The sequence below is a fragment of the Amyelois transitella genome, chromosome 15 (assembly GCF_032362555.1).
Source record: "Amyelois transitella isolate CPQ chromosome 15, ilAmyTran1.1, whole genome shotgun sequence".
Lineage (NCBI taxonomy): Eukaryota > Metazoa > Arthropoda > Insecta > Lepidoptera > Pyralidae > Amyelois > Amyelois transitella.
Genome location: NC_083518.1, coordinates 657,832 through 671,842, shown reverse-complemented (window position 1 = coordinate 671,842; position 14,011 = coordinate 657,832). Strand labels below are relative to the sequence as shown.

The 14,011-nt window shown below is 37.5% G+C and overlaps 1 protein-coding gene and 1 non-coding gene across 2 annotated transcripts in view; both read left to right on the top strand.

Annotated features, from left to right (window-relative positions):
• LOC132902561 (uncharacterized protein CG43867) overlaps nt 1–14,011 on the top strand; it is a 358,449-nt gene that overhangs the window by 202,315 nt on the left and 142,123 nt on the right. The gene's annotated exons all lie outside the window — the stretch shown is intronic.
• On the top strand, nt 9,621–9,692 carry Trnam-cau (transfer RNA methionine (anticodon CAU)). The gene has a single exon. It is a non-coding gene; the product is annotated as a tRNA-Met (tRNA).

Genomic DNA, 14,011 nt, shown 5'->3' with positions numbered 1-14,011 from the left:
AGTATTCTGGAAATCCGTAAGGTCAGCCCGAGGAAATACTATAACCAGAGAGCTGACTAGGATCAGATGCCAGGATGGTAGCGTTGTGAAAGGAGAAGAATGTGTACTAAAGATATGGAAGGACTATTTTGAAAGTTTATTTGAAAAAAAGGAAGGAAATAAGAAAGATTTCTGCTATAGCGAAGAAAAAGAGAATGAGATGGAAGGCGAAATTGAAATGTTCGAAATTGTGGAAGCACTTAAGAGTATGAAAGCGGGAAAGGCTGCTGGGTGTGATAGAGTGTCGGTCGAGATGCTTAAAGCAGGAAAAGGCGTAGTAGCTAGTCAGTTGTACTGCCTTTTCAATTTGTGTTGGAGAAGCGGCCGAGTACCAAAAGATTGGTGTAAGGCTGTTATCGTGCCACTTTACAAAGGAAAAGGGTCACAGCTGGACTGCAAAAATTATCGTGGTATAAGCCTGCTTAGCGTCGTCGGCAAATTGTATGCTAAGGTATTGATTAATAGAGTCAGGAATGAAACTGATGACAAAATATGGGATGCTCAAGCGGGATTTCGAAAGGGAATGGGATGTACTGATCAGGTCTTTTCCTTGCGGTGCATAGCCGAAAAGTTTTTGGCCAAGAGTCAAAAGTCTATTGCACATTCGTAGATCTGGAAAAGGCCTATGACAGAGTTGAGAGGAATGAATTGTGGTCAGCACTTTCTATGCATGGGGTGAGCAGTCTCTTAATACGAGCACTGAAATCCTTATATGAGGATTCGAGTGCTTGTGTCAGGATAAACGGAGCGCACACTGAGTGGTTTAAGATTGAGAAAGGCGTTAGGCAAGGATGTGTTGCGTCACCGTGGCTGTTCAACCTATTTATGGATAGCTGTTTGACAGATTTGAAAGAGTCTAAAAGTGGATTAAGGATGAATGAGTTACTCGTCAAATGTCTGCTCTATGCCGACGATCAGGTTATACTGGCGTCATCAGCGGAGGAGTTACAGGAGATGGTAAACTGTATGCATGAAGCTTTAAAAGAGAAAGGAATGAAAGTGAACGTAAGTAAAACTAAAACACTGGTTTTTGAAATGGAGAAAGAAATGACAGCATGTAATATTTTGATTGGAGGAGAAAAAGTGGAGCAAGTGAAAGAGTTTGTATATCTAGGATCAAAGTTTACATCAGATGGCAAGTATGATAGTGATATTGAAAGGAGAGTGAACGCGGGGAACATGGTGAATGGAGCTTTGCATGCCTTTATGAGCAGTCAGAAACTATCCAAAAAGGCTCGACTGGCTGTGCACAGGGGCGTGTTGGTCCCGACATTAATGTATGGGAGTGAAAGTTGGGTATGGCAAAAGAAGCATGAAAGCAGAATAAATGCAGTGGAAATGAGAGCGTTAAGGAGTATGATGGGTGTGAAATTGAGTGACAGGATAAGGAACAGCGTGATAAGGGAATGTTGTGATGTGAAAGAAGATGTAGTTACAGGAATAGAAAAGGGTATGTTAAGATGGTTCGGTCATGTGGAGAGGATGAATGAAAGCAGGTTGACTAAGCAGATATACAAGGAGAGTGTGGAGGGAAAGGTCGGAGTGGGAAGACCTAGACGAACGTATCTTGATCAAATTAAGGACGTCCTGGTAAAGGGTCAGGTCAAAAGTACCCGAAACCGCCGAGCTTGTATGAAGAGAGTTATGAATGTGGACGAAGCGAAAGAAGTATGCAGAGATCGTGGCAAGTGGAAAGAGGTAGTCTCTGCCTACCCCTCCGGGAAAGAGGCGTGATTTTATGTATGTATGTGTATTTAATGAGAAGAAGATGCTTGAACTTGTCTTATAATTTATTTCTATTAAAACGCATTTATAGCACTCAGTATTAGTACTAATCTTAACTAAATCTCTTCACACAAATAAATCAACACCTACCCACAAAACTCATACAAATAGTACCCAGACATTATTACGAGTATTCTGAAACGCCCCTTGCATGGTCATAATTTAGCCACAGAAATGCAATTAGTGTTAGGTGATAACATCCGGCTCGTATATCAGGCTTGAATAAAACCTGGGTATAGTCCGATCACAGACATAGATCTGGCTAGACCGGGCGAATGTGGCAAAATGGCGTCCACAGATTCTTTCGAATATACTTAACAAAAAATTTATCGTCTATATAACTCACCAAAAAGTGCTATTCGAAATAAGAAAGTAACCCTAAGTCCTAACCTAACCTAACCATATTGTCTTTAAAAAATACCAAAAATGTCGAATGCCGTGTGGTTCCCGGCGCCAATATAAAAAAGAAAAGGAGCACGCTATCTCTTTCTCATGGATGTCGTAATAGGCGACTAAGGGACAGGGTTATAAACTTGGTATTCTTCCTATAGGCGATGGGCTAGCAACCAGTAACTATTTCAATCTCAATTCTATCACTAGGCAAAACAGCTGAACAATGCCTGTGTTCGAAATAAGAAACTTTATTACTAAAGCTTTTGCCCATGTCTTCACACGCACACTTGTTTATCGCAAATCGATTCGAGCATTGAATTGATTAGGAATTAAACGAATGTTCATTGTACAAAGACAACTCAGTAGGTGTCATCGGTGTCAGATAGTTCATTTTGAATCTATCAAAATTTCGAAAAGGCTCATTGGTGACGTACAGTACTGCCAAACATGTAAAACTTAACTAATCTGTACCAATATTATAAAGCTGAAGAGTTTGTTTGTTTGAACGCGCTAATCTCAGGAACTACTGGTTCGAATTGTTTTTTTTTTGTATTAAATAGACTATTTATCGAGAACTGTAGGCTATAATAATATCACGATGTAACTATTAGGAGCGAAGAAATAATGCAAACTGTGATAAAAACGGGGAAAATTATTCGTCCTTGAGGGCTTCAATCTTGCCCAAAATAACTATTCACGCGGACGAAGTCGCGGGCACAGCTAGTAAGAGTTAAGGCCGAACATGCCCTAACTTTTCGACCGACGCCTAATTGGATATGAACTAGTGGCATCTAACAAAATCTATGTCTGTGTCCTGGGTATAGTCCGATATTAACCGGGCTCAAATAATTCCCGCTGAAACCTGTGGTCGCAGTAATTTAATGAGCCGGTGACGACACTCGATTTATTAATTAATCTGATTAATTTAGTATTATTACTTAGTGCCGTGTGGTTCCCGGCACCAATACAATAAAGAATAGGACCACTACGACGAAGGGATAGGCTTACAAACATAAGATTCTTTTTAGGCGATGGGTTAGCAACCTGTCAGTATTTGAATCTCAATTCTATCATTAAGCTAAATAGTTGAACGTGGCCATTCAGTCTTTTCAAGACTGTTGGCTCTGTCTACCCCGCAAGGGATATAGACGTGTCCATATGTATGTATGTATTATTACTTAGTATCGTATTATCGGCTTATAAATTGAAACAATATGGCGGCATTATTCGCCGTCTGAATGGAAATATATATTTAAATGTCTAAGAGTAGAAAAAAATACAGATTTTTATTTTTTAGGTCTAATTTGAAAGAGATGAAAGGAATTCATTTTTATTTACATATTTTAATGTTAGTTTTCAAATTTTGTTGTATTTGCCATGACCGTCGAGGCCTTAATAATTTATTTGACGAAAAAAAATGAGGTCGATTTTTAAAATATAAATATTCAATAATTTTTTAAAATTTAAATTTAAATAAATTTAAATATAAATATTCAATAATTTTTTAAACCGTTTCAAAGTTTTAAATTTGGAAAATGTACAGAAATAAAAAAATCCTAGAACCTTATTATAAAACGTCTGAGACCACATTACCACCGCGGCGTTTTGACTTTTTTTTAAACCTGCTATTACCGCCATCTATTATCGTTTAATGGAGGTGTCATGTTACCTATCACATGATATCTTCAAGGCTCGTATACTCTCTTTTTACTTTGAAGAACACTGAAAAACTTTGAAAATGTACTCTAAGTGAGGAAATAAATACGAGTTTAATATAAAAGAAAATAAGAATAGGACCACTCCATCTCTTTCCCGTGGATGTCGTAAAAGGCGACTTAGGGACAGCCTAAAAACATCCAAGACCCAGGCCAATTAGCAAAAAGTTCGTTTCTCATCACGCCCTGGCCGGGATTCGAACCTCCGACCTCCGGTCTCACAGACAAACGCACTACCGCTACACCACATAGGCCGACAAATCTATACTAATATTATAAAGCTGAAGAGTTTGTTTGTTTGATCGCGCTAATCTCAGGAACTACTGGTTCGAATTGAAAAATTATTTTTGCGTTGAATAGACCATCTATCGAGGAAGGCTTAAGGCTATATGTACATATAACGGGCAAAGAAATAATGTAATATGTGAGGGCTTCAATGATGCCCGAAATAACTATTCCACGCAGACGAAGACCCGGCCACAGCTAGTGTATGTATAAAGCGATTAATTCCTAGCACATGCAGTTGTATCTGTGACCGGACATGTGTGCAAACAATTAATATGCTAATCCGATTACTATGCAGGTGTCTTACATAACGGGCATGTTTGGCAGTATAGGTACCTATACATACATACATACATATAGACACGTCTATATCCCTTGCGGGGTAGAGCCAACAGTCTCGAAAAGACTGAAACACCACGTACAGCTGTATGGCTTCGAGATGGACTTGAGATTCATATATATACTTACATATGCATACATTGCCGTGTGGTTCCCGGCACCAATATAAAAAAGAATAGGACCTATAGAAAATATAGAATTTTGCATATGAATATATAACTTGTATATATAAGATGACGTAGGTTTCAGCATGAGATGGATTTCAAGAAATTCTCATTGAATCAGATAAATATCTTCCTGGCAAAAGGTCAAGTCAAGAGTACCCGAAACCGCCGAGCTTGCATGACGAAAGTTATGAATGTGGATAAAGCGAAGGAAGTATGCAGAGATCGGGGCAAGTGGAAAGATGTAGTCTCTGCCTACCCCTCCGGGAGAAAGGCGTGATTTTATGTATGTCTGTGTCAAATGAACAATACATAACTGTTAACTAACAATTAACAATACCTACAAGTACACGTTAAAAGTTAAAAAAAATAAAACCTATTCCATAGTCTCGAACAGTAAAAGCAGTTAAAATGTTTCAAAAATCATAAAAGTTTATACGCTCTCGTTTTGTGCATATTGCTAGACAGTGTGCGGACATATTTTGTACTTTTCTAGGGTTCCCCAATATTTGACAATGGCTTTTTTACTCTCACAAGCTCGCATTGGAATTAAAAATAATATTGACTTTGTGTACATATATGTATGTACTACGTTAGAAAATACGTAAGTCAAAGAGTCAAATTATATCCAATATAATCTTAAAATTGCAAGTAAAATAAAATAGTGCCGTGTGGTTCCCGGCACCAATAGAAAAAAGGATTGAACCACTCCATTATTTGGTTTAATGTTAGAATTGAGATTCAAATAGTGACAGGTTGCTAGCCCGTCGCCTAAAAAAAGAATCCCAAGTTTATAAGCCTACCCCTCAGTCGCCTTTACGACATCCATGGGAAAGAGATGGAGTGGTCCTATTCTTTTTTGTACTGGTGCCGTGAACCACACGGCACACACCTTATAAAGAATTTTTTTTGGAAATCCTACGGAACCCGACCGCTATCCCTCTGACGGACATATAGCCGTCTCCCTCGCACACACGTGCCTCCATTTAAATCCAGAGGTAATTGAGAGTTATGTAAATTCGGACTGCGAGCGTCGCTATTGGAGTCCCACTTGCAATGGTTTGATAAGGTTTGAATATTGTTAATGTTGGTACCTACAATACTACATACATACATATGGTCACGTCTATATCCCTTGCGGGGTAGACAGAGACAAGACAATCGAGAAAAGACTGATAGGTCATGTTCAGCTATTTGGCTTAATGATATAATTGAGATTCAAATAGAGACAGGTTCCCAAAAAAAAGAATCCCAAGTTTGTAAGCCTATTCCTTAGTCGCCTTTTACTACATCCATGGGAGAGAGATGGAGTGGTTCTATTCTTTTTTGTATTGGTGCCGGGAACCACACGGCACTGCCGGGAAACACACAGCACCACCACCACGGTACAATACTACTAATATTATAAATGCGAAAGTTTCTAAGTATGTCAGGATGTCAGTATGGATGTTTGTTACACTTTCACGCAAAAACTACTGAACCGATTACGATGAAATTTGGTATGTAGATAGCTAAAGACCCGGAATAACATATAGGTTACCTTGTTATCCCGATATATATCTTAAAGCCTTCCTCGATAAATGGTCCATTTAACATTTTTCAATTCGAACCATTAATTCCTGAGATACATACATACATACATAAATCACGCCTCTTTCCCGGAGGGGTAGGCAGAGACTACCTCTTTCCACTTGCCATGATCCCTGCACACTTCCTTTGCTTCATCCACATTCATAACTCTACTAATTCCTGAGATTAGCGCGTTCAAACAAACAATCTCTTCAGCTTTATAATCCTACTACCTACTACTATTATAAAGGCGAAAGTTTGTATGGATGTTTGTTACTCTTTCACGCAAAAACTACTGAACCGATTACCATGAAATTTGGTATGTAGGTAGCTGAAGACCCAGAATAACACATAGGCTATTTTTTATCCCAGAGTTCCCGCGGGATTGATAGGGTTTCCATGCGGACGAAGTCGCGGGCGGCCTCTATATTAGTATATGTAGATGTTACATCGAATCATACAAGCAAATCTGTCGGCAACCCTTTGACGTACTAACTAATTCATGTCGAGTTTAACCATATTAGTTCATGTCACAAAGCCTAATACCTAGTAATTCACGCCCTTGCGCAAGTTACAACAAGGCACTTGGTAAACTAACTGTGACCAGTTTACCAAGACCTGTTCATGTTCGACACGTGTCATTAGTGTGAATGCGTGAGGGAGCTCAAGTTGAACTTGCCGCGTTGGCCAGTGGTTCAGAAACTGGCGATAATATAGAATTAGGGCTCCCTTTGAGATGTATCCTTGAAATAATTTATGTGTTTGTTCCCTGAATACGAGTAAATGTAATACGAAGTAAACTTAGGACGCTGTACGCTCAGGCTCTCCATACAATATTTGCTAAGTATAATAATTTAATATGCTTTGTGGTTCCCGGCGCCAATAAAAAAGAAAGAATAGGACCACTCGTTCTCTTTCTCACAGGTGTCGTAAAAGGCGACTAAGGGATTAAGCTTGTATAGTTGAGATTCCTCTTTTAGGCGATGGTCTAGCAACCTGACACTAGTTGAATCTCAATTCTATCATTAAGCCTAACAGCTGAACGTGGCATTTCAGTCTTTTGAATAGAATAGAATAGATTTATTTTCAAAATTGGATACAAGGTATCACTGATTGACGTCACATAACTTAAATCTAATTATAACTACTACCGCTTCCAAAGCGCATGTGTAGAAGAAGCGGCGGAACAAACTACACTGCAGCATTTTCATCGGACGTCAATTTACAAATTTGTACAATTATATATACAATTGATGACTATTGGCTCTGTTTACCCCGCAAGGGATATAGACGTGATTGTATGTGTGATATATATGTTATGTTGTTTTCCTCGTAAACTACGTCCAAAAGCGGCTATTTCTCCGCCATTTTGTTCTGTATTTGACGTCCAATGACACATCACTTCCGACTCATTACTTGTGTCATTTGCAAGGCACAGTGACCGCCATTAAATGGTCAGTTTCCTAAGAAAATGTTATCGTAACTTACATACATACATATGGACACGTCTATATCCCTAGCGGAGAAGACAGAGCCAACAGTCTTGAAAAGACTGATAGGCCACGCTCAGCTGTTTGGCTTAGTGTTAGAATTGAGATTCAAATAGTGACAGGTTGCTAACCCATCGCCTTAAAGAGGAATCCCAAGTTCATAAGCATATCCCTTAGTCGCCTTTTACGACATTCGTGGGAAAGAGATGGAGTGGTCCTATTATTTTTTGTAATGGTGCAGGGAACCACACGGCATTCATCGTAAGCTACATTATAAATTGTTAAGTATGTATGTTTGTTTGTTACCTCTTCACGGCTAAATGTAAGTAGTAGTATGTGAAGTCGCGGCTATTGATAGAAAATTTGAGTATTTGTAAACTTCAAGGGATCCATGAAATGTTTGTTGCCATATAGAAATAAAATAAGTAAATAATCAATAAAACGGAATAAAATAAAACTGGATGAAAATTAAGCTTTTTATAAACATCAAAGCGGTTTTAATTTGGTTATTAAAAAAAATTATAATAGAAAATACATTCTATAATATTCAAGTGCAAGATATTAGTCCATAGCACCAAAGAACATTACTATAAATTTTATCACACATTATAATTATTAAACTATTTCCATTAGGGACTATTTTTTATTATCGAAGCTTTGTCTATTCCATAATGGTCTTTAAAAAAAAACAACTCGAACCAGCCGTTAAAACCTCACAAAAAGCCATCAAACAGCATTTTTGTCACATGGCAACATTAAAATTCCACGCGAGTGATAAATCTTCGCGCCATTACACACGGAGGGGACAGGTGTTGTTATTTTTCCCGGGAAATTGGGAGACCACTTTAATTTTGGCAACATTACTTTGATATGCATCCTGTGGCCTGGGCTGTATGCTGGGTGGTATGCTGTAAGGGACCAAGTAAATTTGTGTTACCTATGATGAAAATTGTTTAAAATCTAGAGTGAATAGATTAGTATAAAAAAAATTATACTTATTCGAAGGTGAATGTTAGTGTTTTTTACTGTCATCTCAATCTGTCTGTTAAGACCTTGTCTAAGGGAGTGGGTAACTTCAGCATCCTGGTCGGAGACGGACTCCGGGTACCTGTTTATAGAGGTGAAGACGCAACTCCAACAGGATAATATGAAATAGGATTAATAAATTTGGAAGTCTAACAACCCTATAAAAAATAGCGCTATGTATGAGAAACGTATGGTCAATTACTGATACAAAACACATAAAAAAAGAAGACTTTCATTCTCAAATCAGTGTTATTTGTCCTATATATATTTATAATTATTTATTTATAAATTAAGTAAGAAACCCCTATAATGAATTAACGTAATACATAAATTAACTTAAAATTTATTTAAACCCATCTAAAAACATTAACACTACCTATTGCATAACACTTTTACGGTTTAAAAATGGCGTAGGCAAAGTCCGATTTTTTTGCTTCAAACATTGTGTCATTCTCTCTACTTAGCCTTCATTTCCTTTGTTTTACACAGTTTATTACCGTCCGAATAGGACCCATAAAAATGAAAGGACGAATTGTTCCGCCCGTCGCCATTTTTCATTTATTTATTTGCCATGCGAATTTGAACTTAATTAAAAGTAATTCTTGTGACTATTGGCTCTACCTTGTAAGAGAAGAAGAAACATGTTATTGTAACGTGATTAAGTAAATAAAAAATTTAAGTATCTAACAAAGATAAAAATAGATACAACGGTCATTATACTTCACTAAAATGATGTAACATTAGCTGACGTCACGCATGCGCTGTAGACACCGGTCGCGCGGCAACTGAGCGTTAATTTCGTCGGTTACCTCAAGAGCAGAGTGGCGCAGTGGAAGCGTGCTGGGCCCATAACCCAGAGGTCCGTAGATCGAAACTACGCTCTGCTATAAAAAATTTTTTTTTCTTTTTATTTTTACTATTAAGATTTTTATGTAACTTTATTCTCTTAAAACACTAAGAATTGAATGTACTTGTGTGTTTTTTATTTAAATTTTTTGATTAAGATTTTTTTTGCTTTTAGTTATCCACGTATATTATACTTATTTTTACATTAAATATATATAAAAAATAAAACAAAAAAAAATTATAAAAAATTAGTACATTTAAAAGACAAATATGTAATGCATACAGGACAAATTACACAATGACAAGTAATTGATATGATAAATATTTTTATCTTATCTTGTCCTACTAAGTTTATACAAAAATCTTGATATAAAACAGGCAGATTAATTCATTAAATATAGAGCGTCATCTAGCGGGAATTTGCAATGCTCAATTAATCCTTCCAATTCACCTTACATTCCTGTAAGGACCATAAACATATCTATACTAATATTATAAAGCTGATGAGTTGTTTGTTTGTTTGTTTGAACGCGTTAATCTCAGGAACTACTGGTTGGAATTGAAAAGTTATTTTTGTATTGAATAGACCATTTATCGAGGAATGCTAAAAGGCTATATATAGGCTATATAAAATCACGCTGCAACTATTAGGAGCGAAAAATAATGGAAAATGTGAAAAAGACGGGGTAAATTATTCATCCTTGAAGGCTTCAATGATGCCCAAAATAACTATTCCACGCGGGTGAAGTCGCGGGCACAGCTAGTATAATAAATTATTTTTATCAAAGAAATACATACATACATAAAATCACGCCTCTTTCCCGGAGGGGTAGGCAGAGACTACCTCTTTCCACTTGCCACCATCTCTGCATATTTCCTTCGCTTCATCCACATTCATAACTCTCTTCATGCAAGCTCGGCGGTTTCGGGTACTTTTGACCTGACCCTTTACCAGGACGTCCTTAATCAAAGAAATAAATCTGAAGAAACCAATCAAAAAGCTATCAGCATATTTCTACCTGTCTGCACTAAATGAAGCAACTGCTTAATATCTCCTCGGGCTAATTGTGCCCCCTATAGGAGCCGTTAGCGTTCACAACTTTAAAATATTGCAAGGTGAGCTGAATGAGGCTGTGGTGCAAGTTAGAATAGAATACATACATACATATAATCACGTCTATATCCCTTGCGGGGTAGACAGAGCCAACAGTCTTGTAAAGACTTATAGGCCACGTTCAGCTATTTGGCTTTAAGATAGAATTGAGATTCAAATAGTGACAGGTTGCTAGCCCATCGCCTAAAAAAGAATCCCAACAATTTAAGCCCCATTCTTGTGTGTCCCATTCTTTTTTGTATTGGTGCCGGGAACCACACGGCAATAGAATAGAATATATAATATGTATAGAATAGATTTATTTTCAAAATTGGATACAAGTTATCACTTACTGACGTCACATCACTTAAATCTAATTATAACTTCTACCGCTTCCAAAGCGCTTGTGTAGAAAAAGCGGTGGAACAAACTACACTGCAGCATTTCCATCGGGCTAGCAGTTCTAGAACAGAGTTCCCCAAACTTTTTCGTGTCGTAAACCCCTTTCTATGTTTTTCCGTGTTGGGTAGACCCCTTGCTTACCTGATATTGATTTCCTGTATCCTACAATTTACACAATATTATAAACATATATATAATAAATTTTTTACTTAATAGGTACTTTTATAAATAATGTATATGTTTTGACATTATAAGATAGTATAAATAAATAAATAAATATATATGGGACAAATTGCACAGATTGAGTATGCCTCGAAGTAGGTTCGAGACTTGTGTAACGAGATACTAACTCAACGATACTATATTTAAAAATAAATACTTATATAGATAAACATCCAAGACGCAGGCCAATCAGAAATTAATCTTTTCTCATCATGCCCTGACCGAAATTCGAACCCGGGACCTCCGGTGTCACAGACAAGCGTATTACCGCTGCGCCACAGAGGCCTTCAAAATCGTCGAAATCTTAATAAGTAGTTCTAAGAGTAAGCATTTCTTGAATACCTTTTTTTACTAAAACGATTAAAAAATCTAGGTGATTCTAGAAATTCTTTCAAAACATTCTCTCGTAACTTGGACCACAGCTGAAACAGTAGTGTTTTGAGCTAGGCACTGATTGCATCTTACGTCGTTAAGGTTTTCAGGATGCAAATTTGCATCCCTAATCCGAAAACTTGCTTCGAACTGAATTCCCGATTAAACTTAGTCTTGCCTGGTTTTTGGAACGTGGGTATATGCAAGATTCTGTTATGATTAAGACGTGGCATTGTTTTCAATCAACGAGCGAAGGCATACATACATACATATAATCACGTCTATATCCCTTGCGGGGTAGACAGAGCCAACAGTCTTGAAAAGACTATCAGGCCACATTGAGCTATTTGGCCTAATGTTAGAATTGAGATTCAAATAGTGACAGGTTGCTAGGCCCGTCGCCTAAAAGAAGAATCGCAAGTTTATAAGCCTATCCCTTAGTCGCCTACGATATCCATTGGAAAGATGGTGTGGTACTATTATAAAGTGTCGGAACGGAATACACTCGGCAAACTTCCAAGCATATTTGGCAATAACAATAAAAGACATATATGTTTGTCTAAAATAAGAACAAATATTTAATTTAAAATGCCAAAAATCGTGTCTTATCACAACCGCAAAGAAGCCATTACATTCAACCCACATGGTAACACAAGAAAACGAGCAACCAAATTAATGTGATCCTTACATCTTATTAAATACTAATAAACTTGACCAATCATGTATCGGATTGTTCCTCACGGAGGGGTCTTCATTAACTGGTTTTTTGTAATCCCCGCCAAAGGGTGAAATTCTGTGAAATTAGAAAATTCTCGAAGCGTGCCGTTGCTAAGCGACCGTTTGATAAGGGGATAAACATACTTTGATGAACTGTCACTTAAAAATAAGTGAATTCGCTTTGGAGTGGGTAATTTTTGGATTATCTTAACCAATCCACATCCACACTAATAATAAAGAGGAAAGATTTGTATTTTTGTATGTTTGTGTGGAATAAACTCAAAAACTACTGGGCCGATTTTGATAAAATTTGGCACAGATAGAGAAAGTGACATAGGCATAAATTTGTTTTGAAATAAATTTATTTCAAAAATATAAAACACAAAAATATGTCCACCCGTGCGAAGCCGGGGCGGGCCGCTAGTATTATAAATTTTATCTCTGACGGTCTCAGTGGCGCAGCGGTAGTGCGTTTGTCTGTGAAACAGTATGTCTTGGGTTCGAATCCCGGCCAGGATAGTTTGAGAACACGCCTTTTTTAGATTGCCCTGGGGCGATCTTTAGCTATATAAGTATTAATTATTTTTGAGTTAGTATCACGTAACACAAGTATCAAATTTACTTTCAGGGTAACTCAACATAACATGTAATCACGTGTACATCCCCCGCGGGTAGACAGAGCCAACAGTCACCAAAAGTCTGAAAGGCCACGCTCAGCTGCTTGGCTTATGATAGAATTGTGATTCAAATAGTGACAGGTTGCTAGCCCGTCGCCCAAAAGAAGAATCCAAGTTAAAAAGGCTATCCCTTAGTCGCCTTTTACGACATCAATGGGAAAGAGATGGAGTGGTCCTATTCTTTTTCTATTGGTGCTGGGTACCACACGGCGAGGCTAACTCAATCTGTGTAATATCAATTTATCTTAATTTTGTGACTCCATTTTCATTTAGAAATAATATTAAAATAAATACACCCTATAATCACATACGTTACAGCGAGGCAACTACAAAACCCTAATTGTCGAAACATTAGTTCGGTCACATTTCACCCTTATTAACCCCTCAAACGGTCGCCATAGCTACAGCTCAAGTCAGACATATGTCGCGTACACTCTGCAGTCACAGGGTTAACAGTAACATCCATTTTGTATATTGAAGTATTATAGGTTATCCATATAGGGATCTAGATTTTACCCGCAGCTTCGTCCGCGTGAATTTAGCGCCATTAACACGTACGAATTTGGCGCCATCTACAATTTGAGAATTGAGATTCAAATAGTGACAAGTGGCTAGCCCGTCACCAAAAAAAAGAATCTCAAGTTTATAAGCCTATTCTTTAGTCCCCTTTTACATCATCCATAGCAAAGAGACCCTATTTTGTTTCTATTAGTGCCGGGAACCACAGGGCACAAAAAAATATGCCCATAATAAGGAGCAAAATTTTTTTATTTAAATTTTGAATTTGAACGGTTTACTTGTAGATATTCGACGCGAATGAAATCGCGGGCAGGAGTTACTTAGTGGAAAATATCTTCGTCAACCCTACGGAACCGCT